The sequence below is a fragment of the Lepisma saccharinum genome, chromosome 12, assembly GCF_977018435.1.
Source record: "Lepisma saccharinum chromosome 12, izLepSacc3.1, whole genome shotgun sequence".
In the NCBI taxonomy this organism is placed as follows: domain Eukaryota; kingdom Metazoa; phylum Arthropoda; class Insecta; order Zygentoma; family Lepismatidae; genus Lepisma; species Lepisma saccharinum.
Window position 1 is genome coordinate 70,634,471 of NC_139240.1, and position 17,475 is coordinate 70,651,945.

General features: G+C 40.3%; 1 long non-coding RNA gene across 4 annotated transcripts in view; it reads right to left on the reverse strand.

Moving 5' to 3' along the window:
* Window positions 1-16,681, reverse strand: part of LOC145996539 (uncharacterized) — a 39,398-nt gene extending 22,717 nt beyond the window's left edge. Inside the window, exon 1 of one of the 4 annotated variants that reach the window (XR_014442799.1) lies at window positions 16,583-16,681. This is a non-coding gene — a long non-coding RNA (uncharacterized LOC145996539). The other 3 variants (XR_014442801.1, XR_014442800.1, XR_014442802.1) reach the window with 3 other exon arrangements.
* Between the last annotated feature and the right edge of the window lie 794 nt (window positions 16,682-17,475).

Consider the following 17,475-nt stretch of genomic DNA (forward strand, 5'->3'; position numbering starts at 1 on the left):
TTTTGCAAGAAAATTAAACTCTTAGAAGCATTATTTTCATCATTTATATTATTATCTTACAACTTAAATATTTATATTAGTAGTTTCATCTCAAGAAAGACGATGAATTATAAAATTATGAATGTCTTTCAGTACTGAAATAGGCCACTAGAGACAACGCAACTTACCAATAAAAAAAAATTAATGTCTTTATTAAAACGAATCATGTGGAGATAAAGTAAACGTCCACTCTAAATAAAAGACACACACAAAACACCATACATGAATATAATAATAATTATAATAATAATAAAAGTTATTATTATAATTATTAATATATAAGTATATATATGTGTGTAGTGTTTTCGGGCGTTTTAATGTGACTGCCCCCTTACAATATTTTGTTGCCAGCCTTCCCCCCCCCCCCCCCGTCAAATTTCCCTGGCGCCGTCACTGGTTGGAAGTAAATTTATTAGGACGAGGAAAGTAACATTCGCTGTTGACAGTGTTGCACCAAAGGACGTGATGTGTGCTACTGTTTGTATAAATGATAGGAAATTTAAGCAAAAATTTATAATTGTTGAGACTTGAGAGTTGTTTCCTTCATTTGATCTTAGGAAGAGGTTTTCTGAGACAGAGTGGGATTATTTTACACATACATGGGAAGAGTTCAGATAAAACGAGAATTTAGCCTTACTGTTATGAAAAGAAATAACGCAGTACGGGGAAATAATAACTTCACATTTTTCGCACCTGGTGGGATGCAACACAAGAGTATTGCAGGAAGTCTATGAACGAGGATGAAGAAGGATATGTGAAATTTAACTTACATGCGAGTGAATTAGTTTATTCTAATATTCTTAAGGTTGATATTGTTGAGTTTTTTTTTTTTTTAAGTCCACTTGATTCGCAAATAGGCTAAATCGCGAACCGACCTACAGTTTAAAGTGCGATCCTATCCACTTTGTGCCTCCATTGAGTATCGACGCGAGGACCCTTCATAACAAGACCTCGACGTTATTACTACGCCATCGGGGAGGCACCCAATTTACACAAATATGTTGATTCCAATAACACATTATATGCATAATCTGATAATGATGCACTTTGGGTGCATCTAAACATATTTTTTTCAACTATAGCATATCTAAAAGAATCATTGAAGTTGGGATTTTTATAACTTCAGGAGGCACGGCTCTGTAAACGTGCGATATAAAATTAACGCAGGTTTGCCTTCCATACGTGGTGGTTTTGTCACGTTTCTTCGCTTCGTAAAACATACACTTTTGCAGGAAAGGCTTCTTGCATCCTCCTGGGGCCTTTCTCTAGCTAAACATAAAATATATTTGTTTAGCATAATCGAGGGTTACATATTCCTGCCGAACTTACTAGAAAACAAGGATTCTATTGGGATCATACTGCTTTGAATGACAGTATCAATGAAGTTTGATGTACGCTACTACTTATAATAATGAGCATAAATATTAATCAGGAACTTTATTTTTCGTCAACTGGATGTAACATCTTTTTTTGTTATTCAGCAAATATTCAATTCATCACCTTTTTTGACATTAATTTTCTTGCCAGGACAGCTGTTTTTATGCAGATCTTAACTACACGTAAGCTAGATATTAGCTAATATTCGTGCTGTTATATTACTATTCTTCTACCATCTTTGTAACATGTCATGCAATAACAATAATAGAATTGATTAATTTACATATTCAAGTGAATAGACCTATGAATTATATTAATGCATTAATTTAAACATTTGCTTAATTGTTGTCGTTAATGTTATTATTATATTTTTTTCTGAAACACTTGGCTCAGACACCCTCCCCCGACATATATTTATAGATGCGTGACTGCCGAAGGATAAATTAGATCAAGTGGTGGTGGTACAGGACTTAGAGGCTAAAGGGAAAACAAAGAAGTATGTGCGTCATAAGTTGAGCATAAGAAACAGCACAACATCACAAAGAAACACTTTTTGAAACTTATGTCATAGAAGATGTTTAACAATATTAAGAACAATAAATGCTTTCTATTTGTAATATACTAAATATTGAAATTATAAATAGTCTTTTGTGTTCGTACTACACATTTAAAAACTTTTTTTGTTGCTCCCAGCGCCAAGCTTAGAATTTAAAGAAAAAATGTACATTTTCATAGTGCACGGAAGTTCGACATTCAGAAAGAAAGAAGGTCTATTGGAAAACATTTCAAGACTTCCAAAAGGTATAGCAGTAATGAAAAAGAGCACTCACTTATACCGTGTTTGTTACAACCTGTCCGGCTTCCCGCAGTATCTGATCGCTGGCTTTTCTAGCATAAACCAAGCGTTGTTGCTGCTGAAGACCGCCTGAACTCCGTGCTGGGTAAAGGCAAAGCTAGGCAGGAAATTAAAATACGCAACGTGGCAACAACGTCTACGTAAGCTCCTCTCTTCTGGCTTCCATTCGCTCCTCGCTGCCTAGCAGACGACTTTTTCCTCGTTTCTCATTGGCACCAAAACTGTCGAATGATCGCTAGCGCGGGAAACGGGACAGGTTCTAACAAACTTGGTATAAATGTACGATGGATAGACAGTTGTACGAAGCGAGAAAAACCACAAGGTAGATTTCATAAGATACCTAGCAATCAGTAACCAACAAACTGCATTTTTAATATTAATGTCCTCATGATTAACGAACCTTATTTATTCTCACCACGCAATGGGTAAAATATTTGGAGCTTTATCCCACTTTCCGGAAAAATATTTCGTGTTTCTGCTACTTTTGACTTTTGTTGGCATGATATCCCGGATCACTTTTACGAGACGAGACGGGACAAAACGAGACGGGACGAGACGAGACGAGACAGAACCCTTCGAGACGGGACACGAGACGGAACAAACGAATTTTTTCGAGACGAGACACGAGACGAGACAGCATTTTCACGAGACGGGACGGGACAGACCAATGTCTCGTCTCGTCTCGTCTCGTGGGCAACACTACTTCAAATGTACAGGAGAAACTACTTACTGAAATCAGTTTCTGTAGCATTGTCGAAGTTCTTCGAGGTATTTTCTTTCACGGAAACTGAAAACTTCACCACAGAATGCTGCAGAACAAGAAATAATAACTTTTTATGTATGGAACCTGCATTTTATGACATTATGCCATTGTTTCCATTATGTACCTGCATTGGCGCGAGCGTCGAAAGTCACGCGGTCTCGCCAGTGTTTCCAAACGTGCTTTTTTCTTACGAGAATTTTTTTAAAATTTATTTTAACTATGCTTACCTAACCTAACCCAGCCTAACCTAACCTAGCCGGAAATGGTCCGTGGGGCTATCGTGAATGTTTTTTGGGGCTATCGTGAATAGTTTTTGGGGCTATCCATCAATGGTTTGTGGGGCTATCGTGAATGTTTTTGGGGGGGCTATCCGTCAATGGTCTGTGATGACATAATGAATACGAAAGTAGGTATTTTTCGGTGAAGAAGGTTGAAACACTGCATACCCACTCCAAATCGACAAAACACAAGCACGATGCGTGATGATCCATGACGAGTGCACGCCATATTGTCTGTTACCCAAGCGGAACAAGGAATACAAATAATGACTCGTAATATGAAAAGTTGACACTATTTTATGGAAAAAGGCATAACTTCATCTTAAAGAATCTTCCGCAATGCAGAATAGGCAAGTATCAATGCTAAAATTAACGAAATAAACGAATGAGAGGTGTTCGGGCAGTATCGCATATTTACCATTGAAGTTACTGCTGCATAACATAATAAGTATACTATTGGAAATCATGTAGCAATCTAAGCTAAGAGATTACTATTATTTTGATGTCATTATGTAGGTATTAAATAAATAGGAGTACATACATGTAATAAACATGTTCTTTAACAATAACACTTAAAAGTATTTAAATAATAAGGCTATTATTTTTCGTTATTAAAACCGTAAAATCAGTAATGAAGAATTGGATATTGTGGCTCTACATGTCTTATCAATGTAACTTCCAATTTATGTTAACCCTGCTTAACTCTTAAAATTAAGGGGGGGAAGGAGAATACCTACTTTGGGAGTTCCGACACCGTCATTTGCGACGCTAAGGCAAAAACTGTTGTTTTTTTTGTCATAGGCGGCACTGCTTGAATTCTCCCCTACGATTTCTAATTTGTTTACAAGAATTAGCGACATTTGCGTACGTGCAGCAGCAAACGATTACAAATCAGATCCAGACGTGAAGCTGTGTATAAAAATGTTTTCAGCTCTGGCTTACCTCCCTGTGGCTGACGTCGATGACGGATGGCTGTGTGTGATGGAAGATGCGCCAAACCACGACACATTGAGATTTTTTTGGATTATTTCGTTGAACAGTGGATGAACAACTCTGTTTTCGACATTTTCATGTGGAACTGCTCCCAACAGCGGCACTGGATTAACAATGGAGTCGAGGGGTGGAACAATACAGTTAATGTATTGACGGAAAAGTCAAGTCCTATCGTGTACCAATTAGTGAAGACTTGAAGATTTGAACCTGTGTACAACTACTACTTATGTGAGAGGAAGGCCTTGAATCTTAAAGGGAAACGTAGACGACGTCAGTACATTACATTAGATAAGATAATACAAAGAGCGTTTGCCGATTATGAAATGCATAGAGATCTTACGCGCTTTCTGAGGAGAATGGCGTACGTTCAGAAATTAGAAAGAAAATAGTAAGATGCTGGTTCAACTACAAGAGAAACGACGCATTCTACATTTCTACATTGACAAGGGATTGCAGTCTGCTCCTATACCGACAAGGGATCTAAACAATCCGTCATTGACAAAGGATAAATACATCCAGCTTTCCCAGATTCCATGATGCCAGTGTGAAGGAAAACTAATAAAGGTTTTAAATGACACACAAGTTGCCAGTCCATGATGCTGCCAGTCCTAAGTTTGGATAAAGTGTGACGGGAAGCTATTTACACTGTGTCGCAGATGACGGTGTCGCAACTGTCATGGAATATATTTTCTATACAGTGTCGCCTATGACGGAAGAAATGCTAGTGTCGCATACGACGGTGTCGCAAAAGTCGTGGATTCCCTACTTTGAGCTTCAGGGCTTTGAGCCAGGGTTGTTAAAGGTGTAACAGGACCGGAACATTTTCTCTCGCACAATTTAAATTCGGTCCAAGTTGAGGATTGTTTCATGTCAATGCGGAACTTGGGCCATATTTAAATTGATTCGGAAAAAGGGTTCCTGGACCGTATTTAAATTTATCCTGAAAAAAGGTTCCTGGACCTAATTGAAATGCCTCACAGATAAAAAAAGGTTCTTTACGGCCAGAACCCATTTACGCTTGCTGATTTTCTCTCCTGGACCGGAATGAACTCAAATGGCAGTCATTTCCTCGCTTCTGTCAAGAATTAGATTGCACTGTTGCCCTCAGCCCAATCAGTTTACGTCGAGGAAGAAACCGGAAGTGAATTATTCTGTTCAGTATCCCTCTCTCTCTCACACGCACACACTTGTCTTGTCAGGACTAGACGAGTGTTGCAATCTGGAAACTAGAGGAGGTTCCTTCTCTGTTGCTCTTTAGGGAGGAGACCGAAACGTTACGTGGCGCTATATTAAATGACAATGACGCATCGCCCATGCGTGAAGTGAATTTTAATCTCAACACAGCCCAGCGGTGGCAGAAGAGGCCGCTTTTCTCCCACGTCCCGTCGAGTAAATGTTTGCGCATGGCTCTGAATGCAAATGGAATTACTTATAACAAGGTTTCCGCGGCGGTTGTTGATACAACTCTTACGCGTTTGCATTAGAAAGAGTGCAAGGGCTCTCGGATTAGTCTTCTGCGGCAGGGAGACCTTGTTAGTCACTTTAGGAAATTTAGTTTTAGAAAGCGCTCATAATCATCCGACTTAAATACAAGTTCCCCAAAATAATGTTGTGCATCTTTTTTTCTCATTTATCTCTTAAACAGAGGTGGCGATTAGTGTTGCCCACGAGACGAGACTTTGGCCTGTCTCGTCTCGTGGAAATGCTGTGAAATGCTGTCTCGTCTCGAAAATATTAGTTTGTCAAAGGGACACATGATCAATCTCGTCTTGTCTCGAATTTTTAAAAAGCCTGTCCCGTCTCGTCCCGTGGGCAACACTAGTGGCGATAGGGAGGGTGTGAAGATGTGCTTGCGCACCCCTTAATTTTCTTACGTACCCTTTTTTCAAAGCCTATTTTGCACATCGCACTACAACGCCAGGACTCTCGGGTTCGAATCCCGGCCTGGGCATGGGAGTTTGCGAGTGTCCATTCATCAATTTCATCATTTCATCACTTATCCCCCCATCTTCGTCATTAGCCAAAACTGGCAGAAAAGCGAAGTAAAATAAACCAAATCAATAAGTCAAAATCTACTTTCAAACCGAAAATGCTATAAACTCTTGCAGTGTCATATTGTCATTTCATAGCCCCTTCGTAACTTGTGTCTGAATGTTAACGCTCCATGACCAATTTCTTGGAGTGTAACGAACACATAGTAATATGTCATTGGGCTGCCTCCAACAAGCTGTTGCTTTGAAATTTCAAAACCAGCAGAAAAAGGACGTAATTCAAGCTAACCTAATTGAATCAATCAAATGTTCCAACATGTGGCGGTTGTGGTAAAAGCAAGCAATAATGAAGCCAGTCACTAACTAGTATTCTTCAGTTTCGTTGACATATTATCATAGATGTCTACTAAAACTTGAGTGGCGTTTGATGCGATGGTTAAATGTTACATGCATGTTTCAATTTCCATTATTTTCAACATCGTATCCCCTACATTTCATTCCGCACTCCATTAGCACACCTAGATGATTAATCCTGGCTCGGAAACTTTCCACCCTATCAAAAAATGTTCCAAATGAAAAATGTTAAGATTCAATTCTACAGTTAAAATAATTATTTTGACCTTTTTTACGGAAAAAAGAGTCCCCACATTATTGGAAACTAAGGCTATAATATAGATTGTTCTAAAATAGTTGTTTTACTCTTATTTGGAGCAATCACCTGCAAACCAAAGTGAGATCCAACAGTCATTTTTGTTTTAATTCCACTTTATGCACAGATAGGCTAATCGGGACTGGACCTACAGTTTAAAGTGGGATCCGAACGGCTGTGCATTGTGCCTCCACCGGGTAGTCAAGTAATTAATGACTAATTTGGTTTATTTTACTTCACCTTTCTACCACTTTTGGCTAATCGCGAAGATGAGGATAATAATATAATGAAATAGATGAAAGAACAATCACAAAGAACGCCCAAGCCGGGATTCGAACGCGGGACACCTGGCATCGTACCACGCAGGTCGGCGCAATAATCAAGTGGGTGGATTTAGCTTTTTTTTCGACTATAGAATACACTTTTTAAAAGTTATCCTACAGGATAACGTCAAATCGATCAATTGTAAGAATAAACCCAATAAAGGGAATAAAGATCATAAGGAAAGTAAACTGAAGGAAAAACAATGAAAAATCCCAAACAATAAACGAACTTTAAAAATGTATTATACGAGGGCGATTCAATAATTATTGTCCCCGGCATACTTAGAGGATATGAATTGCAATGAATGATGGGGATATTGTAGCCTAATGTCTTAGATGCCTATATGCAAAATTTCAGAACCGTAGGTGCTACAGTAAATTTGTTTTTCTCTTTTTATGTGTAAGAGGTGGCACTTAGTTTGAAAAATGGAGAAAACCGAACAACGAGCTGTCATCAAGTACCTCCAGAAAAAGGGGCTAAGCCCAAAGGAGATTCATGAGGACATGGTCAGTGTGTTGGGTGATGGGGCTCCTACCTACCAGGTGGTAAAAAACTGGTGCCGCGATTTCCGTTGCGGCAGGGAAAGCTGTCAACAGGCCCCTGGTGCTGGTCCTCCAACAACAGCATCCACCCCAGAAAACATTGATGCTGTGCATGACATGATTATGGCTGACAGAAGAATCACGGTGCAACAGTTAGCAGACATCATGCACATCTCTGTAGGCTCAGTGGAAACCATTGTGCATGAACACTTGGGATTCAGAAAGGTGTCAGCGCGATGGGTCCCCAAAATGTTATCCCGTGAACAACAGAAAGACAGAGTTCAATGTTCAAGGGCTGGTTTGGAGCTGATGGGGGTAGACCTGAAGCAGTTCTGTGATAGGTTTGTGACAGTGGATGAGACATGGCTCCACCACTATGATCCCGAGTCCCAACGACAGAGTATGGAGTGGCGGCACAGCAATTCACCTCCCCCCCGCAAATTCAGGGTGCAAGCATCAGCACGCAAGGTTATGGCCACAATTTTTTGGGATGCGAAGGGTGTGCTACTTATTGACTACCTGGTGGGACACACTGTTACTGGGGACTATTATGCAGCCCTAATCCCTAAGTTACGCGAAGCAATCAAGGAGAAACGGCGTGGGATGTTGCGGCGAAAAGTGCTGTTTCACCACGATAATGCTCCAGCACACAGAAGCCATGTTACTGTTGCCGCAATCCATGCTGCTGGTTTCCATGTGTTGGAACACCCTCCCTACTCACCCGACCTCGCCCCTAGTGACTTTCATTTGTTCCCGAAGTTGAAGGAGCACCTCAAGGGGACGCATTTTCCCTCAAATGCTGCTGTTATGGACGCTGCGGAAGAATGGCTCACGGCTCAGCCACAGACATTCTTTGAAGCTGGCATAGTGGCTGTACAGCATAGGTGGAAGAAGTGCATTACTGTGAAGGGGGACTTTGTGGAAAAATAATACTGCTTATATGTCAGGGACAATAATTATTGAACCACCCTTGTAGATAAAAGAAATCATTGTATTTGTCAACAATAAGAACAACGTACCATGAAGTCTGGCAACTGTACAGTTTTATCTGAACATGGTTGACGTCATTCCTGAAAACAATTGAAGGTTTGAAGATCGAAGTTCAAAGAAAAGAAAAAATATTTCCGGTTATTCAATTGAGTGAAAGGAAAGGACAGATATTTCGCAAAGTACAGCAAATTAGGAAACGCCTTGATCGCTCAATACCTTGATACGACACAAGAAGTGTTTGTGTATTTTATTCTTTTGCGATCAAAGACATCCGATTGATTGATTGATTGATTTAGTTTATTTTACTTCGCGTTTTGTGCCTCTTGGCTAATTTGCGAAGATGGGGATGAGTGATGAAATTGATGAATGGACATTCACAAACAACCAAGCCCGGGCGGGATTCGAACCCGGGACCCTTGGCGTCGCAGCGCGATGTGCTAACCACTCAAAGACATCCGAGTTCGATATTAACTTTCTCTATCATAATTCTCTTTTGTTTACTTTTCATTGAATTTTGTTGTTGGAGGGAATTTGCATTTTTTCATATAAAATAATATTATCAGATACTGATTTCATGCTATAATTAAACGAATAGTGCATATTGACTATTTTCGACTGAAACATTTCAAATTGATGTAGGCAACGCTTTGCATAGAATATGATGCTTTCAAGTGTCAAAAATCCCTGAAGTAAGGAAAGGTGAGATGAGTTGCTTGATTGGAAGCACCAGCGTCTTATAAAACTCATAATAAACCGTACAAAACAATTATTTTAATCTGACGCGGGGTCTACGGTATATTGCATCAATTTACTTGAAGCCAATTCAAAGTATTTTGTAGGTAATATATTCATTCTCGTTTAGTAGTGTAAATCTGAATGTACCTGCAGATAAGTTACATTGTGACATTCTCCTCCGGAAAATCTTGCCTTAGCAGCCTGAACCTAATCCCGACTTTCATTACCAAGGACCTGTAGTGATCAGCTGACAGGCTGCGTGACGTTTTCCTTTGCCACGAACTTTGCGAGGGAAGGTTACGCGGAACATGACACGTCGAAATTAAGTTACATAAGAATCGCGTGAGGGGAGGCGAATCGGTTGGGAATTCTACGGACCTGCTTACTGCCAACAGCCGTGGGCTACGAGGGGAGTTGCATGCGTTGCTGCACTGGATAAAGTTGCCCACTTCGAGCCACTTCGGGAAGTGTTGTGACCAGGCCCGTACCCCGAGGGGGGGGGGGGGGGGCATGCACACCCCCCTCGAGCCATGAAATATTTTGATGCAAACCTACAAAAATAACATGGATAATTTTTTTAAGATTTTGCAAAAATTTAGATTTCCTTATGGTATAAATGAATGGCTTGTCTCTGGGGAGAGGTAGACTCCAGAAGTCTGCAGTCTTACTGGTTGTGTGTTATAACAACAAAGATAAGCAATTAGTTTGGACTTCAAACATACTTTACTAAGAATAACATAGATACATACAAAGAAGGAATAACAAACAATGTCAGCTTGTGTGTGAATGTTGCATACATCTCGTTTCTCTCTCTCTCTCTCTTTAGGGCTGACAACATCATGGGGTAAAAACGTACGGCTCGGGTACCCTTTTCTACACCCTCGATTTTTCGCACATTTCAAATATTCTCGTTACGAAAATTAGTTCTTCATAAGAAACGATGTTTCTAAATAGCGCGGAAAGTAATTTTTTTAGATCTACGTGCTAGGAAACTTACGTTTTTCAATATTTAGATACCTTATGTAACGTCGAAACGGTTTTGCAGGGATTTGATCATGGCGAATCTTGGATTCATGTCACAGGCGCACGTCTGAACATTTTCTTTTTCTTCTTATCTTTGACTTGTGCAATGGGATAATTTGCAATTTTTTCTTGTTATGAATGACTTGTGCAATGGGATAATTTGCGATTTCAATATATAATTTATGTAATTTATTGGCGGATTGGATATTTGAGACATTGCAATTGTTTTGTGCGACTTTAGACATTGGAATTGATTTGTGTGACATTGAATTAAGACAAAAGGACTAAATATGGGATTGACACACGTTCAACGGATGAAGGACATAGAGGACTTTGTTCGACGAGACATACGGGACATTGTACAGTGGGATCCATGAGTATTACCGTGCAAATTGTCCATCACCATGTTCGTGCACTTTATTTGACCCAACAAGAGCTTCAAGAATTAAAAGAAAACTCAAAACAAGCTGTTGACAACTTCTGCATCACCATACATAAAAATCCATCACTTAAAAACACATAGGATGTAAGAGAAAAATTAATGAAAATAGTCAAGGACAATTTGCAGGGTAATACTCATGGATCCCACTGTACTTGACTTACAGGGAGATGGTCTGCTGCCCCACGAACCATTGGCACTAGCCTCACGAACCATTGGCGCTAGCCCCACGAACCATTGGCGCTAGCCCCACGAACCATTGGCGCTAGCCCCACGAACCATTGACGCTAGCCCCACGAACCATTGGCGCTAGCCTCACGAACCATTGGCGCTAGCCTCACGAACCATTGGCGCTAGCCCCACGAACCATTGGCGCTAGCCCCACGAACCATTGACGCTAGCCCCACGAACCATTGACGCTAGCCCCACGAACCATTGGCGCGTGGATAGGTTAGTTCAGTTAGGTTGAGATCGATAGTTAAAATTTGGTGTCGTGTTAGTATCACGATCTAGAAATTGGAAATAATTGCGAACCATTTCAAACGACAAATTTCAACTTTAAACGGCTGTACAGTCGTAAATACTTCTTTCCGCGCTCCAATTTTTTTTATTCACAAATAGGATCAAATAATGTTCATAATGAAAAAAAAAAAAATTCAAAATTCGAGGGTGTAGAATAGGGTACCCGACCCCGAAGGTGGTTGTCATTGTCATCCTAGGCCCCTAGAACGTAGACATTAGACCGACCTGTCATTTATCCTCCATTTCTCACCTCCTTTCGTCGGGAATAATACATAGCACTTACATGTTAATTTAATAGGAAACTAATGTCTTCTTAAAGTTTCTCATTTTTTGTCCCTCCACCTAGTTATCTTTAATTTGCAATCGATTTTGTAAATGTGAACAATAACACACACACACACTGCTGGTGTGGAATGCACAACCGACTGTCCTTTTATTAGCCAAATTTCTTGAATGCTAAGTTTTATTTTCATCGGATTCAATTAAGAAAGAGTAAGTACATAAAACTTCTACAATGTCTACATCTAGGTAGGGGGTGAAAATTCGGTGAAGGGGATGCGAAAATCATTCTCGTCCTGAGCGCTGAAATATCTAGCTACAACTCTGATAAGGAAACAATTCCTTTCCAGAGACCATTAGATTTACACCATTATAAAAAACATAACACAATAAAAGTATGAAAATTTAATTATCATTTTTACTGAAAAGCAATAATTAGATAATATCTAACACTTATTAAAAACATGTCACCTATCTTCTAATTTCTTGACATTTTGAAGGAATTGATTTGGTAGTTTATAAATGTAGCAAATTAATTTGTGTATAAATAAATAAATTAATTAATTAATGACGGGTACGGGTCTGGTTATGACAATCAAATGTTGCCCTATCTAGTCCGCTGCACTTTTTGATACTAGGGCTGAAACGTCATTTCCCCCCTTCGTTTCTCGTTGTACAATGTTTATTGTTCTTCCCAGTTGCAGAAATATTTATTGTTATCATTAATCTCTTAATTTGGTATGTGATATTTGTGTTATTTAATATTTAGACCTATTACTGACGATGTCACAGAATAGTGACTGACCTGTATCAATATATCTTGTAAGACCTGTTGCCATGGTAATTATGGACTGCGTTTTGTTTTTAGTTTTTTGCGCACACACATAAACCCTTGTTTTTTTTCTTCCGTACCACGGTTAACATAACGCAAGGACAACCACAGTTTAGAAACATTAATGCAGTAGTTCCCAAAGTGTCCGCCGTGGTTGGCTTACAGGGGCGCTGCGAAATGTTCCAATATTTTCACTGAAATGACACTTACTTGTCAGTCTAAACATGGTTTTAGAATCGGACCATCGCATCAATCCAAAGATGTGCCTATTTAGTATTTTTTTACACATAAAATGTTTTAACTTAGGCAAGCAACCTAACCACAATAACTGACCGCTGCAAGTGTTAAGAGTTGACGAGCTGTATCTTTGCGGGTGGCCTTGGCTACTCCGCGCAGAGTGTGAGAGAGATACGTTTATGTAGTTGCCACCTACTCGCCCTTTGGGTGGTCGACAGCTAGGACAGAACGCAAGGATAATCACGCGCAGCCGGTAGCTCCTCCTCCTTGCTACTGCGCAGCCAGGCTTGGGCAGGGTTCACCCGCAAAGATACAGCTCGTCAACTCTAGATAGGCCTAACTGAGTTGGGCGCCACGGAAAAAAACTTGAACCACTAAGGGCACCGTGGAACGAAAAAGTTTGGGAACACCCGGATTAATGAACACTGCATGCATAGCCATTTATCTCTGACATGCATGCAGTGTGTACAGGCGTCGCTCTCTATTGGTGAAACTGGACGTCGATGCTTTCTCCCAGACGCAACTTGTCACGCTCTGCGACAAGTCACGCTGTTCTCCTTACATGCATCTGGAACAGCTGAGTCGCATCTTCCTATTTTCGTGCACGTTTCCTTTCGAAAGCAGAAATCTGCATGCTTCATCGGCTTTGGAGCGGTTTGTTCCGTTCGTTGCTGACGCCGCTGGATGACGGTGAAACGGCAAGATATCAAATTCTATAACATCGCGATAGGAGTCGCTCGAATTATTTACATGTTGGAATTCTCTGACACGGGTAGAGATGGCGTAGAGACAACCTTGTAAAAATCGATAGAAGATCGAGATTGGCTTTACCTTCAGATATATCAAGTCAATGTACCTGAATATACCTGATTCTTTACAGATAAGTCATACTCGTATATAGGGCTAAGCAGATACCAGTTTAAACAGACACCACTTTAAACCGATACCAGTTTAAACAGACACCACTTTAAACCGACACCACTTTAAACCGACACCACTTTAAACCGATACCAGTTTAAACAGACACCAGTTTAAACCGATACCAGTTTAAACCGATACCAGTTTAAACAAACACAACTTTAAACCGACACCAGTTTAAACCGATACCAGTTTAAACAAACACCACTTTAAACCGACACCAGTTTAAACCGATACCAGTTTAAACCGATACAAGTTTAAACCGACACCAGTTTAAACAGAGACCAGTTTAAATCGATACCAGTTTAAACCGACACCAGTTTAAACAGATACCAGTTTAAACCGATACCAGTTTAAACCGACACCAGTTTAAACAGACACCACTTTAAACCGATACCAGTTAAAACCGATACCGATACTCTCATCGATTCCCATCGATACCGACAGTGTACTGATGCTTGAGAATTGTAATAATTACAATTTGTGGAAAATATTGATTAATATTAGGCATCCATATACCCAGATTTTTACTCTAAAATATTCCACAACGGCATAAGAAGACTGCCTGATTTGCTTTATCTTACTTCGCGTTTTGTGTCACTTTTGGCCAATTTGCGAAGATGGGGATGAGTGATGATATGATGAAATTGATGAATGGACACTCGCAAACATCCATGCCCAGGTCAGGATTCGAACCTGGAACCCTTGGCGTCGTAGCGCGAGTGATAACCACTCCGCCGGCGGCATAAGAATATTGAATTAAATGTTATATTACCACAAATGTCAGCGTTTTCACACAAGACTACTGCAAAATAAAAATAAACTAATTTCCAGGAAAATTACTCTCCTGCAAAGTGTCGCGCGGCATCTTTGCTGAGCTCGTGAATGTAGCGGAAAAGTATCGGCCGAAATCGGTAAATAAATTACAACCGATACAGCGACCGATAGATCGGAATTTGTATTTAAAAAAATAATTGCAAAGTCAATCCTTTAGTGACAAATGGTGAGAGTATTCTGCGCGCTTGCATACACATTCAGGATAAAAGTTTGAGGCTCCTTGAGTCGAAAAATGGCGTCAAAGATTGACTGATTGATTTGTTTTATTTTACTTCGCTTGTCTGCCACCAGGGTGTATGTACCACGTGGAAGAAAGGTTGATTTGATTTGATTTAGTTTATTTTACTTCGCGTTTTGTGCCTCTTGGCTAATTTGCGAAGATGGGGATGAGTGATGAAATTGATGAATGGACATTCACAAACAACCAAGCCTGAGCGGGATTCGAACAAGGTCCGGCAGGAAGAAAGCTTGACATTTGGGTGTTTTCAGAAAGAATCGCCCCTAACACCATGGGCGTCCGGAAGGAGTGGCAAGGGGAGGCCGTGGCCCCCCCCTGGAAAACGAAAGTCAACCAAAGATTACATATTTCAGCCACAATAATGTGTGTTAATTATTGCACGAACATGATAAATTCAAATTTTAGCAATGTTTTTTGAGGGATGAACACTATTATTGGGGAAAATATGCCATGTTGCCCCCCCCCCCCCCCTGGAAAAAATACTGCGGACGTTCATGCCTAACACGAAGAGGTTTCAAAGAGAAAAACGTCATAAGGAAAGTTGTTTGCTTTAATGACCTCTATACTGTGTGAAAGTTTGTCACTATCACTATTCGCCATAGATGTTGTTTATACTAGATTATTCGAGACTACTCGAGACGAGAGCATTTTTTATACATCGAGACGAGACCGAGATATTTCCAATTTTCGTCTCGATGTCACTACAGACGCTGAGCTGTTCACGATTATCGGCCACGGGACTTCAAAGACGTGAAACACATTCCTCAATAAATTCACCCTGAGAATATGAAACTATACAAATACAAAATTTAGTTTTCCTATTGATATTTACAGATAGATTTTATTAAAGCAATTTCAGATGTTGCCAAATTTCAACGAAAAAAAATCTCATGTAATGTATGCACTTTCGCAACTAAATTAAATGTATTAAGAATCCAGAACAGACTTCTCTCGTTCTACGGTATGTTGAAAGCATTTGCATTTTTTGTTATTTGCCATCGCTTTTCTACCACTTTTGGCTAATCGCGATGATGAGGATGAGTGATGATTAGACGTGACTTGCAAATAGCACCGGTGTCTAGGCCGGGACTCGAACCCGGGAAATATGATGGCAAGCCCGAAAGTCGAACACTTACGTCCTAGATCACCGAGCAGGCAGCATGTTCAAAGTGTCGGCTTTTCACACTTTTAGAATGAGTCGTTTGAGATTTTCTTTTAAGCTCATTTTATGCACAGAATGGGTAATCGTCGAACCTGGGACCCTTTGATTACAAGGCGACGACCATACTACTACGATTGTTTTCTCTAAATGACAATTTATGTCTATCTGTTAACAACATTTTGTTTTTATAGCTCTTGTTGTTTCTGGAATACCGATAGTTGACAGATAGACGGACACTATAGATAAGGGTACTATTTCAGCTTTTGCAGCTCAGCAACCTAGAACTGACTATGAAGCAATTTGTCAGAAACACACTGACTTAATCAAGATATTTAGATTCACTGACCAGACAAGACTTGCGGAAAGATCTTTCCCGTTGGACGAGCAATTCCCTGGGTGTCATGACCGGAGCTCGGTTTTCCACTTTGCAAAATAGCTGTAACATTTCATTCACGCTTCTTGCAAACCCAGGACAAGCACCAACAAACGCACTCGAGGAACAAAACGTTGTCGACACAACTGCACAAAGTATAGCACGGCGCTTCTGAACGTACTCACTTCTCTCTCCCAGTGCACAGCAGACCAGCTGTTTCGCCTGCGATGATGTCAATGCTCGGCTTCTGCTCTGCCCTTCTACCTGCGAGCTGCAATACGCCATTCACTGCCGAACAGGGTTGCCAGGGCAGCAAACAAAAACAATCACGCGAACCTAAAAATGCACACGCATCCGGCGGCGTACATGACTGCAGAGAGAATGTGTTTCGGGCATGCAATTAGGTTCCTTTCCCGTGGTTTATCCGCAGCATAATTAGTACCTCGTTGGTGACGCGCCTTGGTGATATGACGTCACCATGGGCTTGGCATTGTGATCTGAATCCTTTCCCTGCCCTTTGTTCTCTATCTTTGTAATTTCGTGTGGAAACTTAGTGATGCTTGTCTCGCCAGCAGAAAAGAAAAACATTCCAGTAAAAATCTCGCTCGGTAAACGAGCTAAATCATAGTTTGAGTGTGTGTGTGGAGGGGGGGGGGGAAGGGGGCAAGTTCACGAATCTTATGTATATTTACGTGGATGTAAATGCGAAATTCCAAAACCTATCGATTGAGTTTGAGTTCACTTTAAGCACAGATAATCTTATCAGGACGCGTGTGTCATGTTACTCTGACAATATAGCCTATACATAGGTTAATATGATCCCATTTTTCAAAATAAGAAATGTAGAATAGCATTCATTTGCTTCAATATTTTCTAACAACGATTATATTTTTCAAGATTCACACACACACACACACACACCTGTTTTCCCACCCTCCATTAAGAGGAAGCTGTACTTTTCACGCCAAAGCGAGGAAGTTTTAAAAGTGCTCTGATTGGACCGAGATTTTTACACGTAATAGAGCTACTCTCGAGGATACCGGGAATCTGAGTGCGGCTGCTATACACACACACACAC